The following is a 16873-nucleotide window of genomic DNA, read 5'->3' on the forward strand; positions in this document are numbered from 1 at the left end:
AAAATTCATTTTAAGACTTTAAAAACAGGCAATGTGGGGGCATCCTAACATGGGCAGAGAGGTCATGGGGCTACCATTAAGCATGTGGATGCATTTGTAGAACACGGAGCTTAAGCATGTGATACACAAGTCAGAAAATAGGTTAAAAATAAAAAGATGCCACAGCATTATGGGGTTTTATGGAAATTTAATTCATTTTCTCTGGTTTTAACCCATGATAAAAATCACAGGTTATCTTATTATTCTTGTGCCATTATTTCAGCCTATTTGTCTTTTGAATCCATATCTATGAATCCTTCTAATCAACTCCTGGATGGAAACATAGAGCTACATTACAAATGAAAGGAAAAACCAGCAAAGGGTCTTAGTGCCACCGAAACACCTTCAGTGTGACTTGACAGTGATTCACCATGTCTTTGGAATAAGGGTCGAAAACCAGTTTTCAATTAAATTCAGTTTTTTCATATAGCACCAAATCACAACAGTCATCTCAAGCTGCTTTATATTGTAAGTTAAAGACCCTACAGGAATACAGAGAAAACCCCAACAATCAAACGACTCCCGATAAGCAAGCATGTGGTAACAGTGGGAAGGAAAAACTGCCTTTTAACAGGAAGAAAGGTCTGGCACAACCAGCTTCGGGAGTGACAGCTATCTGCTGTGACTGGTTGGGGATGAGGAGACACAGATATTGATCTTTGTAAACATCTTTTTCCAAAAGATGTTTTATCATTCGGTGTTATGATGATGATGAAGAGAATTTCAAAAATCTTTTATAGGCATTCGACTGTTGAGTTCAATCACTGCAAAGGCCATAGCACATGATTCACATCATGTTTATATTCAAACCATTGAATGGCCCTCGTATTCTGTCAATTGGTCAGTCTGATCCATAGAAAAATCATCCTCATCAGGATAGACATGATTCAGCATTGGCTAAAGGTGCTCACTCAGAACAACTTTCTATTTATTCACAGCGACCCTTCCCTCTCATAAACAGTTCTTATTGCAAATAAGGAAAAAGTTGCTTAAATCAACACCTCAAAGAAAATTATCTTCATGATAAAGACAAGCTGTGACCCTACATTGACGTTATGCAACTGTCGGGTTATTTTCTCTTTGGAGTTTCAGATTTGTTCACCAGTCTGTGTGCTCTGCATCGGCCGCGTCCCCTTCCTAACATGCCTTTCTGTTCTTCTGCTTTCCATGTTAATGTGCACTCACTCACACACACACAATCACACACAAACACACAAATTTGTAAATGAACATTTGAAGTCATTCTGCTGAATTAAACCACCTAGTTTCCTCTATAGCACCTGTCTATGCTCTTTTATTTCATGGAGGTCTGATCTTCCAGCCTCTTTGAGTGCTTTTTTTGTCAGTGGATCGAGTCTTCTTATTCAGTGCTGATGGAGGGCACCCAGCCACAAAAAGGCAGTGCTCAAAGATTGCTGCTGTAGCCATCCCTGCCAATCACTCAGGCCATAGTGACAGATGAAATCTTGTTCCTCCTCTATTGGTTCCTTTGTATCCCAGTGTTCTTTCTTTTGTCCTTGAAGGCCACCAAATCCAATCGGCAGAGTGCTTGTCCTTCAGAGGAGCAGAGAAGACAGCCTTTATCCTGTTATCCCTCTGACCTTACATAAAGGCACTAGAGTTGGAGGAGAGCACCATGGGAGAAAAGGCCAGTCAGGGACATGCTGGAAAATGGCTGCTTTCTGGCGACGCCGTGGTGTATTTCCTAGTGAATTTGAGTGGATTTGGATGGTGTCCTTGAAAAGTTTGTAGTTATGAATTTCTGAAACAGGCTTATTCTTCCCATGATTTCCATTTGTCAAATTTAAGGACAAACTTCTGTCTTTGATTCTCTTTTTCTTCCACCTCCTAACCTCCCTATTCAACCTTTTACCTTCAGCTGCTTTTAAACACGCCTCCCTCAATATGCTCTGTACCCTCTCACCTTTAACCAAAGCATGCCTTTATGTCTCTTCTTACCCTTTCACCCCAGAATCCCCCTCACCTCTGTTTGTCCTCATGCATGGCTGACCTTTGATGGAGAAGACTTTTTCACAGTTTAATTTTATGTCCTTGTCTCTCTTCAAATGACCTGCGGAGCCATATGAGAACACAACGTTTATGCCAAGTAAAGGACATTTCTCTCTATGTGTCCAAGCCGGTGCTATAGCAGGCTTCATACAATGTGGGTTTCGGATTTCAGAGTTGCCGGAGGTCAGATCTTGTCTGGAATGTGCGTCGCCTTTCAGTCATCTGGAGGGAACACATCCTTCTCTTTCAGTCAAGTTAAGCAGCATATTTTCAAGATGTCATCGTTACACTCTCATTCATATTCAGCTCACGGCACACCACAGATGTGAACCAAAGAATGACAGAAAAATATTTAAAAATGCATCTGATGGTGTTTCGTACCCCAGAAAAAAAAAGTCCTCCATTGCAAAGTTTTTTGAAGGAAACTTCCAATCCCACTCTGCCATCATAAATCTATTACCGTTTTATGAAACATGGCCCTCTGATAGAGACGCATAAATACGGCATTGTAGGAGTTTGGGAAAATCAACAACTCTTTACCTGACCAAAGCCATCCGACTATAGAGGGATTTGAAAGGGCACTGAAAGCACACTTGTGATCTCTCAGTCTTTCAAAAGAGGGGAAAAGGAGGTGGTAGCAGAAGGAGCAATTCTTCATCTAAGTAGACAGAATGAGACCAAAAGAAAGAGACAGGGAAGAAAAGATTAAGAAGGTAGATGTTGAATTAACCTGCTTGTGATTGCTCTCTGTCAGAGTGGCACCAGGGCCAGCAGCGAGAGGCAAATCATCTGTGATGGCCCTTCCTGCTGTTCTCTCTTTGAAAGACACAGATCAAACGCACCCTAGTCACGGGCCCTTGTAGCCCCTCGCGCCGGATTGATTGACACCCGAACGTCTCCTCCGCTGCTCTGTCTTTCCATATCACTCTCTCTCTCTCCTCCCCCCCCTTCTTTATTCAGCGTCGCACTTCGAATTAGAGCCCTTCTCGAGGATGAAAGCAGAGGTCCTTTGCAAACCAAGGAAGAGAGGGAATTAGACCCAGCTAGTGATGGAGGGGAATGATGATTAGAATTTGAGGGGAAGAAAGAAGGAAGGAAGAAAGGAAGGTTAGATGTGCGATGTGCAAATGTTGCTGATAGGACACATTTTAATAAAACGGTAATGACAATTGTCTTCCGTGCGCGATATGCGCAGAGATATGCCAGAAAGAAGTGGCGATGCCTGTGTGATCTAAGCGTAGATAGCAGCGGAGCAGAACTGGAGCTACAGGTACTCAAGAGTGCTGCGACTTTGCTAAATTACCCCTTGACTAGAACTTTCTTTTAGTTAAAATTCAGCAAGTATGGCATGTCTGCTTCAGCTTTGGGAGATGGTATATTCTCTTTTTTTTTTGCTATTTCCCTCCAGCGAGGTCAGCTGTGTTTGCCGGGCATTGGCTTTGTTAAAACAGCCTCATGTCTAGTCCAGCACCGAAAATCCACATTTAACACGCACACATGCACGCACAGGTGAGATGTCGCCATTAGCTTTGTCAGAGCGTCTTCATCCCACTATTTTTAATTGTGAAATATTTTCCTAATTTTCAACCAAGGTTGTAATTGCACATCCTGGGGGCATAGAGATCAAATGCTTTGTAATTAGCTAACAGCGACTGAGGATCTGCTGCTTAGTGCCTAAAAAGATAAAATAAATAAATAAACTTCTTCAAGGCATTGTTGCTGCTTTATGCAGATTCTATTTTCCTTAATAATGCATGATGGATGGCTACTGTAGAGGGCTAGAGGAGGCCTGGCCTTGTAAGTGATGATCTTAATACACAGTTATAACCACAGGCAAATTCATTTGTTTGCATATATTTTTCCTTATTAAACAAATCTGTAAACAAATATGGGTTTCGATGGCTTTTACTTAAGTTATGCATCCGTGCTCCTCCCTGGCTACCCTTCCTCGCTTTCACCTTCTGTTCCTCGTGTAATGAAACATTACTCTCGTGAGTTTCTACTTGCCTATTGTGTTACCGCAGCGTGTTGGATTGTGGAGGACAGGTGTGTATGTCATGCAAATGTGTCCTGGTATCCCAGCGCATATGACATTGTGTCGACGTTGTGAGAGAAGCCACAGACACCGGTGATAAAATCAACATCTGTTTCTAATAACCGTGTGTTATATGTGACACTTTTCTATGTGGAATAGGATATGTGTCGGCGATGGAGGGGGGAGACAAAAACACGCAGTCCGTCAGTGCTTTTTTTTTTTTTTTTTATTTAAACACCAATAGGACATCAAGTCTTCATTGTTCGTGATAAACTTGTGTCTTTGTGTCACCGTCCTTATGTTGCATTCATTTGATAGACGTTAATGAAAAAAGTGACTCTTTTCAGCACTGTGGAAAATTAAGAAAAAAGGGAAAGACTAAATGTGCTGATGCTGTCTCAGGGGTGATTTAGTTATATTGAGCTAATGCTTAAAAAAAAAAACTTAACAATGAGGGATTTGAAGATTTAATTGGTAACAAGAAAAGTATAAAAATCATTTCACCAAAGAAGGAAAGAGAAAAACTGGATCGAAATAGGTTGGAATTTTTGACTTGTAATCTAGTAAAAATACACCATAAGCGATATTTCTGCCGTCCATATGTGGCTTTATGAGTGAATATGGATTGTACGTACAGTATCTCAGTTTTTATAACACTCCCACTTAGTTACATTAACAAATCTAATTAAGGAATATTCTTCATTTATAATTTGAAACTGTCTTGACAAGAAGAGACGAGATCTTGTATCTCACTGTGTACTTTCTGGCAAAATAAAGGGTTAAATAAATATTAATTACATTCGAGCCTTAAATACCACACTTTAAAGCAGCCGATCGATGTATAATAGATTCTTCTTTACATCCACACACCCGTTATGCTGTCTTCTTTGAGATATTATAACTGAAAAGCAGCTGCTCACTGCCAGTGCCCCAGGAGACAAGCAGCAACTGATGTGGGGGTTAGCAAAGCACAACCATCAGTTGCATGAATCTCAGAAAACCAATACAGGGCCGGTCTGGGCCGAGCAAGCAGCAATTCCTGCATAATGACCTGCTCCAATGAGCGTGAAAACTTCCCCAACCGGCTGCATTTATCACACATAAGCTACAACAAACGGCCTTTTGTTTCATCCACTTCTTCCATTCCCTTCCTCTTGGTGCCAATCTCAGAGCCTCCTCTCTGCCATTTAGTGGCCGTTTAGAGTTTTTACTGACAAGTTCCATACACTTGGTTTGGGCACACAGAAGCAGGAGGTTTCTGGCTGCCACACGCGTGACATTATTTCTGCATTTTCTATTTGTTTTGGCCGTGGCAGTCATGATTTTTTCACTCGGGTAAATCCTGACCAGGAGAGTGTTGTCATCGACCTCTGTATGAGCCCGTGGATAGGTTTGAAGCAGATTGATGACACACGATATAGTAGACTCCCCGGTGTTGCAGCACCACAGTTAGTGTAGGTGAGTGCTTATGTTGCACTGTTCTAAAATGTTGCAGATGGCGTATGTAGGACACTTGCACAGTGTGATAGCAAGACAGAGGAGTGAAAACTGTAAGGATCTGCACAGGTTTCTAGAAAACAAAAGCGTTATTTTCATCATGGTCTTTGGAGGTTATTACCAGACCACTGATTGTGTTCAGTGATGCTGAGCTTGATTCAGTAGTTAATAAGATTTTTGTCTTTAAGATTATGGCAATATTTCATGGAAAACACCAGTTTTGTTTCGATGCACCAGTCCTGTTGCAAACTCCTGCTGTTCAAATACCCTAATTGCGGTGCGCCTGTGCACAGAACTATTTAAATAGTTTTCATTTTAATCAGGAAATTAGTTGAAAAGTATCTGCTGTTTGTTTGTTTTTGCAAAAAGACTTTGAGTGTGCTTTTATACAAGTGCTTGATTTTGGCAGAAAGGCAAATAGACACACACAGACACCCCGCGTGAGTGACATGAGGCAGGGATGCTCCGAGGCAGGCCTGCTCCTCAAGTATGGGACAGTGAATATGGAACCAGACAGGCCGCCGGCTCCTATAAAACCTCATCCATAATTCAGTCCTCCTTCTCCTTCAATTCAGACACACTGTACACACATCCAGCTGCTGCTAGTAGCTAACCTGCCTGAGATGAGGTACAATGGGGGAAAAAAGTAGTAGTTATTGGCGAGAAAGACAAATTAAAAAAAAAAAAAAGTTAAAAGGAAAAGAAAGGAAGGAAGGAAGGAACTGTTAAGAGAGCGTGTTGAGAGATAAAGCCAGACTCCTGATTTTTACTTTCAGTCCTGCTTTGCCCCATCTTGACCTTTACTGAATCAACACCGCTCCACAGTACCATAACATGTTTTCCCTCATCTGCAACCTCATTGGCTGAAGTGCACTTCTGAGATCTCCACCGTGACCTTTGCCCTCTCTGCTGCACCAAGGACCCTTGTCTTCCTCCTTCGCCCCTCTGTCCTCCTTGTGTCGTCTGTTTGGTGGCTCTCCAAACGTCTCAGCATCTCTAATTACCAACAGGCTCAACTTTCCCAACTAAACAACCAATTATCAGCACTTTAGCCCAGCCCAGTCCCATGTTTCCTGATACAGTGGCCTATTAGGGCCCCTTATTTCTACCCCAGCATAATTGAATCCCCTGGCTTCTCATCAGTGGGCTAATTTAAGCCAATGTACAGAGTTGGTAATCAGAGGGGCTGCCTATTAGACTATCAGACCCCAATTAAGTGGCCTCTTATTTCCAGCATAACAAGCCACTATCTGTACTGCTGTTATTGCATTTCCTTTTTTAGTGCTCAGTTTTGTTTGTGTAAATCTGTGGTCTGTTTAGAGAAGAAAAAAACAAAGAGCAAAACAGGGGAATAAAGAGTTTCTGTGTGAAGTTGGCACTAATGCAGGTGGTCTTTTAAAGGATGACTTTTAGGACTAATTCACTGCTTTGGTTGTGCCATGTGCTGAGGATGAAGTCACCAGAGCCCCATCATCATTTATACTGTCACTTCAGGCTCACCACAGTGACTGCAGTCTTCTCTTGAATGATAGGTGTCGCCAGGAATAGAAGAGGCTGAAATGCGAAGTGATTTTTCAGCGTATTCCCTAAAAAGTCTCCACTGTTTAAGTTGTTGCAGCACGTCTCTTTGTATGTACTACTGATATATCATTGAAATGGTAGTTAAGACAGACACGAACATGCATTCGTCTCGTAAAACCGGCTGCACCACACAAACCAGGTCCAAAAATCCAGAGGTGCGCAGCACGCTGAAACAACACCAAAGAGCAGCCTGCAGTTGTGACATCACTGTGGGCATGCATGGTTAGGCGTTTGGATGGCAGTCTAGAGAGCAAGTATCTGCCTGATTTCTTCAGTGTGATTGTTGTAGCTTTATGGTTGTATACTACTATTCGGAATATCCAGCATTTCATGTTTTTCACTGGTCCTACACTGAACCTATGGACGGCTTTGCTGACCAGCTTTGTCTACAAGTTGTGACTGTGTTCTGTCACCAGGGGCAGTGTAGGGTGCCGTTGGCTTTTGTTGTTGTTTTTCTTCTTCTTTTGAAGGACTGCACACAAGCCCATTTGTGTAGGTTGCATATCCCTTTTGTAGGCGCTGCATAGGTAAATACCTATGCACAAATGCAATACTGTAAAATAGGATTCAGATGTAGTTTGTTGGTATCAAAGGCATAAGTAGCCAAGGCAGGGCATTCTTCACAATGAAATCTCTTTTTGAAGCCTCGATACTAGCAGCAGTTCTTGCCAGAGGTATAGCATCAAGAAACTTCGGATCATTTAAAATCTAGAAGGGCATTTAGAGTCTACAGTCTTTCACCAAAGTCAATAGCTTGATCATTTTAATGGAACTGATCTGGCTCAGCTACAAACTGAGTTGGTTTTTTTGTTCTAATCCTGTTGGATAAGCAAAAACCAAAAAAGTAAAAATAAAACAAAAAAGAAAAATAAAGGAGATTTATGGAAACCTTATAAAATGCTGTGATGGCCACGCAGGTCCAAAAACAGTAATGCTTTCTTTTCCTGTCAGTCTGTGGCAGGGACCTTTTTTCACCACATCATTATGGATCAATGAAGTGCTCATACCACCAAAACCTTGTTAGAAAATTAATTGGCACTGAAGTCTTTAAGCTTTAAAAGAGAAACATTCAAACATCTATCTCCCACTGCCACTTGAGTCTGCCAAAATACCGATGCTACTTAATGCAACTTTAACTTGACAAATAGATCTGAAATGGAAAAAGTTCAGAGATGAATGCCTTCAACACCAGCACCTCTTTTTCTTCTCTCACGAGTATAGAATATCTCATTTTTCCCCCTTTTGTAGTTCTCCCTTTCTTTCTTTTTTTTTTCCTGTCCTGTCGTGGTGACTGGTGCAGTTGAGGGGAGCCAGAGTGTGAAAGAGGCCCACAGAGGGCTGATGAGGACTGTCTTACCAAAGCGTGTCTCGAGTCTAGGACTGTTTCTTTAGCATTTGTGTGGGAGTGTGTACATATGTGTGGTAGCCAGAATTAGTTTGCGCGTGTGTCTTGAAGTGTAAGTGTGCACGTTTACTGTTGGTGTCGGCTCCCCATAGCCTAATTAAAGGGCGAGAAAAGCCACTCACAGGGAGATTAAACCTAAAAGGCTAAATTAGTACTCAAAAGGGGTGTGGCAAATTCACACATATGCACTGGCCAGGAAATCTCTTCTGACACATGTGGAGGGGAAAAAAGAGAAATTAAAGATTATAGAAAGACAGAAAAACCTTTGTGTATCCATAGCAGATCTATGTGTTATGAATTTGTTAAGATGAGGAGCACTTTATCTGAGAGTTTGGGAGGCTGCTGGATTCTTGATGTGCTTGAATTGGCTAATCAGACCTGTTTGTATTCTTTATTAATTTACTTACTCATTGTAAGTCACTGTGGATGAAAGTGTCTGCCGAGTCGATGTAATAATATTTTATGACTGTAGGGCCAGAAGTGCTTTTGAATGGGAAGCTCAATATCGCATCTAAATATGAAACTTGAGCTTAACTTGATTTTGTTGTTTTTTTTGGAGTCTAGCTTGAAGCTTAAACCTTGTCACAGACTTTGTGAAGTTCAAAGCATTGCTCTTATCACGTTTGAAAAATTCAGCATTATTCTAGCCTTCCAGATACAAACCCCTGATTGCTACAGATATCACAGTGAACCCATTTATTTCCAGTAAAATTATGAATTCATCGAGAACAATTTATAATTTGGTTTATTTGTAAATTGCAGACAGACAAAACATATTTTAAAGAGATTCAGTTAGATAAACTTGCTTGAGGGTGCTGTCCTTAAAGAGAATAACTCATATGTACTTAATATATATATTAAATGGAAAAAACAACATACACAGCTATATATCGAGTAAGCAGGTGAAAAATGTCAAACTTAAAGCAGGTAAACTTGCATTTGCAATGTTGCTTGGCCACTTAGATTTGCCAAGTTTGCTTTGAAACCTTGCTTAAGCCTTCAGATTCATTGCTGATGATGTTCTGAATGTCAGTGACATTCTTCCTTAAAAACAATAAAGCAGAATCATGAGCATACAAAAAGTTGAATTTTACAAAATTAAGTGTAGCCATCCATCCATTTTTTTCCCCACTTATCTGGGGCTGGGTCGCGTGCACAGCTGCCTAAGCAGAGAAGCCCAGACCTCCATCTTCCAAGCCACCTCCTCTATCTCATCCGGGGGAACAACGAGGCGTTCCCAGGAAAGCCAAGCGTTATAATCCATACAGCATGTCCTGGGTCTACCCTGGAGCCTCCTCCTGGTAGAACATGCTGGGAACACCTCACCCAGGAGGCGCCCGGGAGGCATCCTTTGTCAGATGCCCAAACCACCTCAGCTGTCTCCTTTCAAAAGCCAGTGTATAACTTACAATAAATAAGAATTTAGAAATGGCTTCAAATTCAGCCTTTTGTAATATCTGTAGGTCCTGATTTCGAGCATTGAGCGTCAGTGCTTACAGTAGAGAAAATAAGATCTCTTTTTTTCTTTACTTTTTAGATTCAGTGACTTCTAAAAGCTAAAATGTATGGAGGAGTGTTTGTACATGTTACACTTCAAAACAGACCTGCACACATACACACACACAAACACACATCACATCATCGGTCACCCCATTTTATAAAACTCTCCCACAATCCAACAGTGTGCATTAACTCCCCAGGCTACGCTGATATCTCTTTATAACTGTCTGCTCATTTTTTTGACCCCCTTACTCCTCTGTCTCTGCATCATTCTCTTTCTGCCTGTGTCTTGTGGTTTGTGTGTGTTATGATGGTTTACCATTTTAGTGATGTGTGTGTATGTGTGTGTGTGTGCGCGCGCTGAGTGAGTGATGTGACTCTGGGCCAGCAGCTGAGCTCTTCGCTGCTATCTGCCTCTCTATCTGTTTGCCGGTCTGTCTGTTGTCTCTTTTGTATTGTCTCTACTCTGTTTGACTGCTATCAGACAAGTGTGTTGTTTGAGAGAGTGTGTAAGGTTTTTCTGTTTTGTTTTGTTTTTTGTGTACATGTCATCTGTCAGTGTCTTTCTCCAGAATCAGACATCTAACAGAGAATCTTAGCTTGACTCACACAGTTTCACAGAGAACTTCATCTCCAATCTTATAGTTCGCCCGAAGGACCAAGTGTGTATGTTTGCACGTATAACAGATTTTTATGTGTACATGTATGGTTTTGTGGGGTTGTGTGTGTGTTTGCGTGCTTGTGTGCGTATGTACACAGACTCCTGCATGTCTTTCTGTTTGTGGGTGTAAGAAAATAGATCTTGGTTCTGTCACGGCTGGGCCTGCAGGCATGAGGGGCCTTAACGGATGTCTCTCTCAGTGAAACACACACAAACATTTTCTTTTACATGCACAAACACGCACACACAGACGCACACGAACAGGTCTTAGACCCCTCTCCCTCCTGGACTCGCAGTGAGGAATACAGATTCGGGCTCTTCTCTAGATAGTGATCAGCCTTGCCGTGGCTTCAAAAATGCTATCTTTACCGGGCTGCTGAATTGATAATACTCCCCCCTACGCATTTTATTACAAAGGCCCAGTTTGTAAAAAGGTAATCATTTACTGTTGCCACTATCTCCCCTGAGCCATACATCTTCTGTCTTCACAGGACAAAGTTCTTCCGCTGCTACTGCTGCTGTTTTTTTTGTTGTTGTTTTTTTTTTAACTTTACTGGTGGGTTTGTGTATGGCTACTTTTAGGTTTATCACCATCTGCTGCCTCAGAGTTTTACACATACAACAACCCACCTAGTAGAATTAGATCTTTTTGTTAAAGTAAGTATTTTGTGTGGGCACTGGGTGTTTATGTGCGTGTGTGTGTGTGTGTGTGTGTGAAGGAGACAGGAAGGCTGAAAATGACTGAGCGAATGAAGGGCTAATCCCTTTGGGCACCCAGCGGAATCAAATACCAAGTACCAAAATCTCATCATTTCAATTATCATATTTATCATGTTTATTCATTTTCTCCTAGCCGGGCTTAATGCTGTCTTTTTTCCCCTCCCTCTTCTTCACGCACTCTCTCCTCTCTCTGTACATTAATCTATTTTTTTCCCTTCATTGCTCTTTCCACTGGCGACATGTGAGCCTGCCAATCATGCTGACTGACAGCACTCAAGTGGCCTACGGAAAAAGCAGCTCATTTTTTCTTTTTTCTCGTTTTTTTTTGGTCAGACGTTGCGCTGGCGATGCCGAGGTCTTATCAGGAAACCCAATTTATTGCTGTTTCTCTGGGCAAAAGAGGTTGCCACTCACAGTGATTGACAGCTCTCAGATTTGCTTGCCGCAGTGTAGGGATTTCCTTTGAGTTGTTATGTTTTCCTCGCTATTAGGGATTATTCTATCACATCTGGACCTACGTACACACTTAACAGACGTACACGAAAAACATAGCAAATGGCCCAGCTTCATCCTTTCCGCACCGTTTTGTTTACATCTAACCTGTAAGTTTGAATGACGGTCCTGCCCGCCACACAGCAGGTCAAGCTGAGCCTTTGTTTGTGTAATTGTGTTATTCTTGATGATTCAAGGTAGGCAGGTTAAGAAACTAAACTCGAGTTTATATTTTTGCAATTTATTGCCCAAAATGTGTTTTTTTTTTCTTTTCTTTTCTTTGTCTTCTCTTCTTTCAATATTTCCCTCCATTATGTGTGTGTGTTTAAGCCCACAAAAGGTCTGTCATCATGTGAGTGTCTTTTTTAAAACAATATGCAAGTGATGCCTGTGTGTGTGTGTGTGTGTGTGTGTGTGTGTGTGTGTGTGTGTGTGTGTGTGTGTGTGTGTGTGTGTGTGTGTCAACTCCCATAATGTTTGCATTTGTGTGTGTCAAGTATGACCTCCGAATCCTAAGGCTTATCGCGGTGGTGTTCCACATTATTGATAGCGAGCGGAGATATCGACAGGCCAAGCGCCGGCAGCTTCCAGCAGCGCCGGCAAGCGGGATGGGACTTTGATATGACATATTGTGCGTCTCAGCACAAGCCATAAATAATTCTGACACGTTTTTGTATGCATGGGAAAGTCCTTGATTCAGCCTCCCATAAAAATAAACTTCTATTATGGAAGGTATTTGTCAAGTGGGTGCGTGATGGATGGCCCGGCGTTTACCCCATGGCAGGACGATGGGTTATGGATGCCCGCCGCCTCTTGCCGGGGGAGGAGTCGCACCCAGCAACGCTGACACCAGAGTAATTACTGCCCTCCTCGCCACAGCAACGGAGGGAGGGAGGGAGGTGGAGATGGAGGGGGGTTCTTTATAGACACACCTGCACCTCTCTCCAACCCCTTCCCTCCACACTGTCCTGTAACGCCGTTGGCGTAAAATGGCCGGGGTCGTGAAAGCTGGAGGGCCTGTGATGATTGGACACAGACAGATGTATAGACAGATACAGGGAGCGGCTGTAACAGACAGCCTCTTTTGTTCCCCATAAAGATTTTTACCATTTCATCATTTTGGACATCAGTATACTGTGAAATTAATTTGTCTCTCTTTGTTTGGCTGCTGTAACCAAGTGAGCCTTTGAAAGTGGTCGTGTGTGTCGCTGCTTCATAACACAATTATATTTCTTCTAAATCACATCGTTTCTCCTTTGATCCAACAGCGTTTTATCTGTTCTTTTTAAATTCTGCACCTTAAGTTGTTGCATAGTTATGAGAAAAGTAAAATACAGCAGTTTAAATAAGCTGACATTTGTTAAACCTGCGACTGGGAATCTAAGAGTGTTCCACAAAACAAGATCTGGTGTGCAGGCAGCACAAGTAAAGCAAATAAAATACAGTACATAGTGAAAATTATAAAAATTTTAAAGGTTAAGGTTCAAAAGTTTCTAAAAAAAAATACTTGAGCAGGCCAGAGTTTTCCTCCTGCCCATGTATTCTCATGTTGCCGCACTTATGAATAAGTCCCGGCATTTTTGTGTGCTAATGAGCATGTGTGTGCTTGCATGTCAGTCTGTGGGCCCAGCAGCCAGATTGAGCTGAGGCTAGAATGCCATCTGAGGAAGAGGAGGAAGGTAGGCGTGGGGAGAGGAATGAGTGAGAAATGGGTCCTCTCCTAACCGCTGTTACCCCCGATACCTGCGTGGGTGTGCAGGTGGGGCGGGCGGTCAGGGTGGGGGGCACAGAGGAAGCCAGTCAGTGGGAGTGACACCTGTTCTCCGCTGCCCACCCCTTCATCCTTACATCTGCTTCGCTTCAACCTTTCCCTCCCTCCCGTCTTTGTTGCCTTCCTGCTCCCCCTCCATAGCAGGAAGAGTGTTGAAGAAGCTCGTCACAGCAGGCTGGGGAGCAGTGAGTAGGACCGGTCCAGATGTTGTTACATGCGAGGAAGGAGGAGGTTTTTGTCAGGACGCAAACATAAACTCAGACAATTACTGTAACATCAGCAGATTGCCTTGGTGCCACTAAGGCTGCTGTTAAGTGAGATGATTGGTACAAGATGCTGTGTGTAAGTCGACTGGCATAAGCCACACAAATACACGCACAGACTCACAAACACAGGTGAGGGTGGACCTCTGAGGTGTTTTGAATACAGTTTGTCTGGTTTTAGAAACAATAACTGTTTTGGTATTCTGAATTGTATATTTGTTGCAAATTTCACCCAAGAGTTTTCCTTTTAAATAACAGATGGAAAATTGTGTTGCCACTTTTCTTACCTGTGGACAGCTTCTGATAATTTTTGGCATTTTTTTCTTAAACAACATACAAACAAATGTATGTATGGCTGATAATATTTTGGTCTGGGGGGTTTTAGGTCTTTGTGAAGCTAGTAAGCTATTTAACAGGTTAACCCTTTACTACATCCCATGCATACAAATGTAGTTGGTATCAAGAAATGCTTGTTTGCATGAAACAGGCCTTGTTTAACCCGGTAACCCCCTCCCAAGGTTCAGATCGGTGGAATGAAGCTGCTGTCGGCTACTACAGACTGGGGGTCAGGGAGAGGAACAGGCCTCGGTCAATAGGCTTAGAAGACCATCAGGGACTATTGATTGTGGCGGACAGTGAGGCCAGCTCTGCACTAATTGTTTCTTTACTAGCCTGTGGCAAAGACAACAGTCACGGGCAGAGACTCATGAATCTTACATCTGTTTTGTTGCGAAAGCACCGGGAGTTAATAGCCTTTGATTACTGAGGGGTGTGTGTGTGTAGGTGTGTAGTGAAAAAGGCTCCTGTTGGGAATCTATGTGTGTGTTTATGTGTGTGTGTAAGAGAAAATCAAGGATTTGTAGATGTAGAAGATAATTGACAGATTAAATGTATAATAGGCACTCATGCCTTTTTCATTGTGATCGTCTGTACAATCACGTTTTATTCCAAAATTCACTATTAATATTTGGAAAACTGGTGTGGGTGCCTCATTTAAAGCACAACTTAATATCCAGAGTATGCAGTGACCTCACTCTATGGGTAGGTCTGTTCCCTAACTCCTCCTAGACATTTGAATGAATCTGGATGAAACTTACTATACAAACCAGAGTACCAGGATTATCAACATCTGCGTAGCTTTATTTATTTATAAAACTCAAATTGATATAATGTGTAGTAGCAACCTGTAGACTGTACGTAACATAACATGTGGGTTACATTTATGTTACGTTATGTGTGTGTTACATGTACGTTGTATGCAAATAAATTTTGCTGAACAATATTTAGTGTACTGGAGCTTTGGGGTCACTGGAATGTGCTGCCATGCATATCTGTAAATAAGTGTTCATCGAACTATGACACTAATAGTGCCTGTAATCGATTCCTTTGTGTTTATGAACAGACGTTTTTGCCATCAGTTTTTATGCAGCGATATAACGAAGACCAAAATATGATAAACTATCATACGTGTGTGTTTGTACATGAGACAGGCGAACAAGCGCCACAAGCCTGGTGCATTTAATTTTGCTTTTGAAGCAAAATTTGCGTTGATTGAGTTGACTTAAACCATAGACTATATGAAAAAGCATTTCGGCTGCTTACAAGTTGCTCTGTGGAGGTGAGACCTAGTAGACAGCAATCCAGCTACTGCAGTTTGTGTTTGCACACCTGCCATATAAAGGGCCACTGCCCTTAACTTTAGGTCTTACCAAAATCCACATGGGTGAGTTAAAAAATAAACATTGTGTGGCTTATAGGAAGGAGAAAACTATCTATAGAAACAAAAACTGTTTGTTTGTACAAGGCTGTAAAGATGATTTTTATTGCTGTAAGACATTTTAATAGCGCCAAAAATCATAATAATAATATCTGGTTGAATGTCATTTTTGGGAATTTGTGAAGTTAACGATTTAACTTAATGATTTTTAGTGCTCAGCCACTCCTTCTCCAATAGTTGCCCATAGAAAAAAAAAACAGCTTGTGTGGATTGAATGATTGCGAAATCTGCAATGCCCTTTACTTTTTCTTTAAGGGAAGTTTTGCCGGAGGAGCAGTGTCTTTCTTCTTTCATGCAGCATGTAAATCAGAGTACTAGTAATGATTCCGAGTCTTTAGCAGTACTACTAAGTACTTTACCTGAAATGCTCCTTCTTCACTAAGTCACTAACATTAATAGAGTTCAGTATTCAGTTACTGGTTCAAATTATATTAGCAGAGTTTAGCTGAGCTTGCCGTTTACCATGTTATAAATGGCTCACTCACACATCCCCCCTGCTTGATTCCTTTAAGGCCAGTATCAGTTTTACTTGTGTTGTGGACCTTGTCAGGGTTTCAGAGGGCAGTGTCCTGTACAGGAGTCATATCTGTTATTCTAACCCCTCTGCAGTGGCCACGCCGAATACAACAGAGTGCGGTTTGTTTATTGCATACAGCAGCAGAGTTTGTTTGTGGCCGGCTGTCAGAGCAGCCGGCCTGTTGTGATGAAAGACACTTGGACCTTCCCATCCATTTCACATTTGCTCCAATCAATTATTCAACAGGACAGCCAATTAAAAATGAGGGAGAGCGGTCAGGGCCTCGCCCCCCAAAGGCCGCCACTAGACAACTCTCTCCGTGAATAATTGGTGCAATTAATTTAGCATTGAGCAATAAAGGAGTTCTCACTCTCCTCTCTCTCTCTCTCTCTCCGCCTATACACCATGGACCCTCTCAACACACCAGTCATTACAGACACACATCACAACAACACACATACTGCAGCACTAATAATGTTCAGGAACTATTGCATAGCGTTCAAGGATGCAGGTGAGGCCAGAGCTTTGAATTGAAACCTGCTCTGCTTTTTCCTCAAAGTAGAGTAGCTCAAAGAGTATTTCAGCAAGAGTCAAGAGCCATAAAA

General features: G+C 42.0%; 1 protein-coding gene across 1 annotated transcript in view; it reads left to right on the forward strand.

Moving 5' to 3' along the window:
• znf407 (zinc finger protein 407) overlaps window positions 1-16873 on the forward strand; it is a 157966-nt gene that overhangs the window by 109203 nt on the left and 31890 nt on the right. The gene's annotated exons all lie outside the window — the stretch shown is intronic.

This window comes from Perissodus microlepis, chromosome 11, assembly GCF_051167445.1.
Source record: "Perissodus microlepis isolate ML-2025 ecotype Zambia chromosome 11, ASM5116744v1, whole genome shotgun sequence".
NCBI classification, from domain to species: Eukaryota; Metazoa; Chordata; class Actinopteri; order Cichliformes; family Cichlidae; genus Perissodus; species Perissodus microlepis.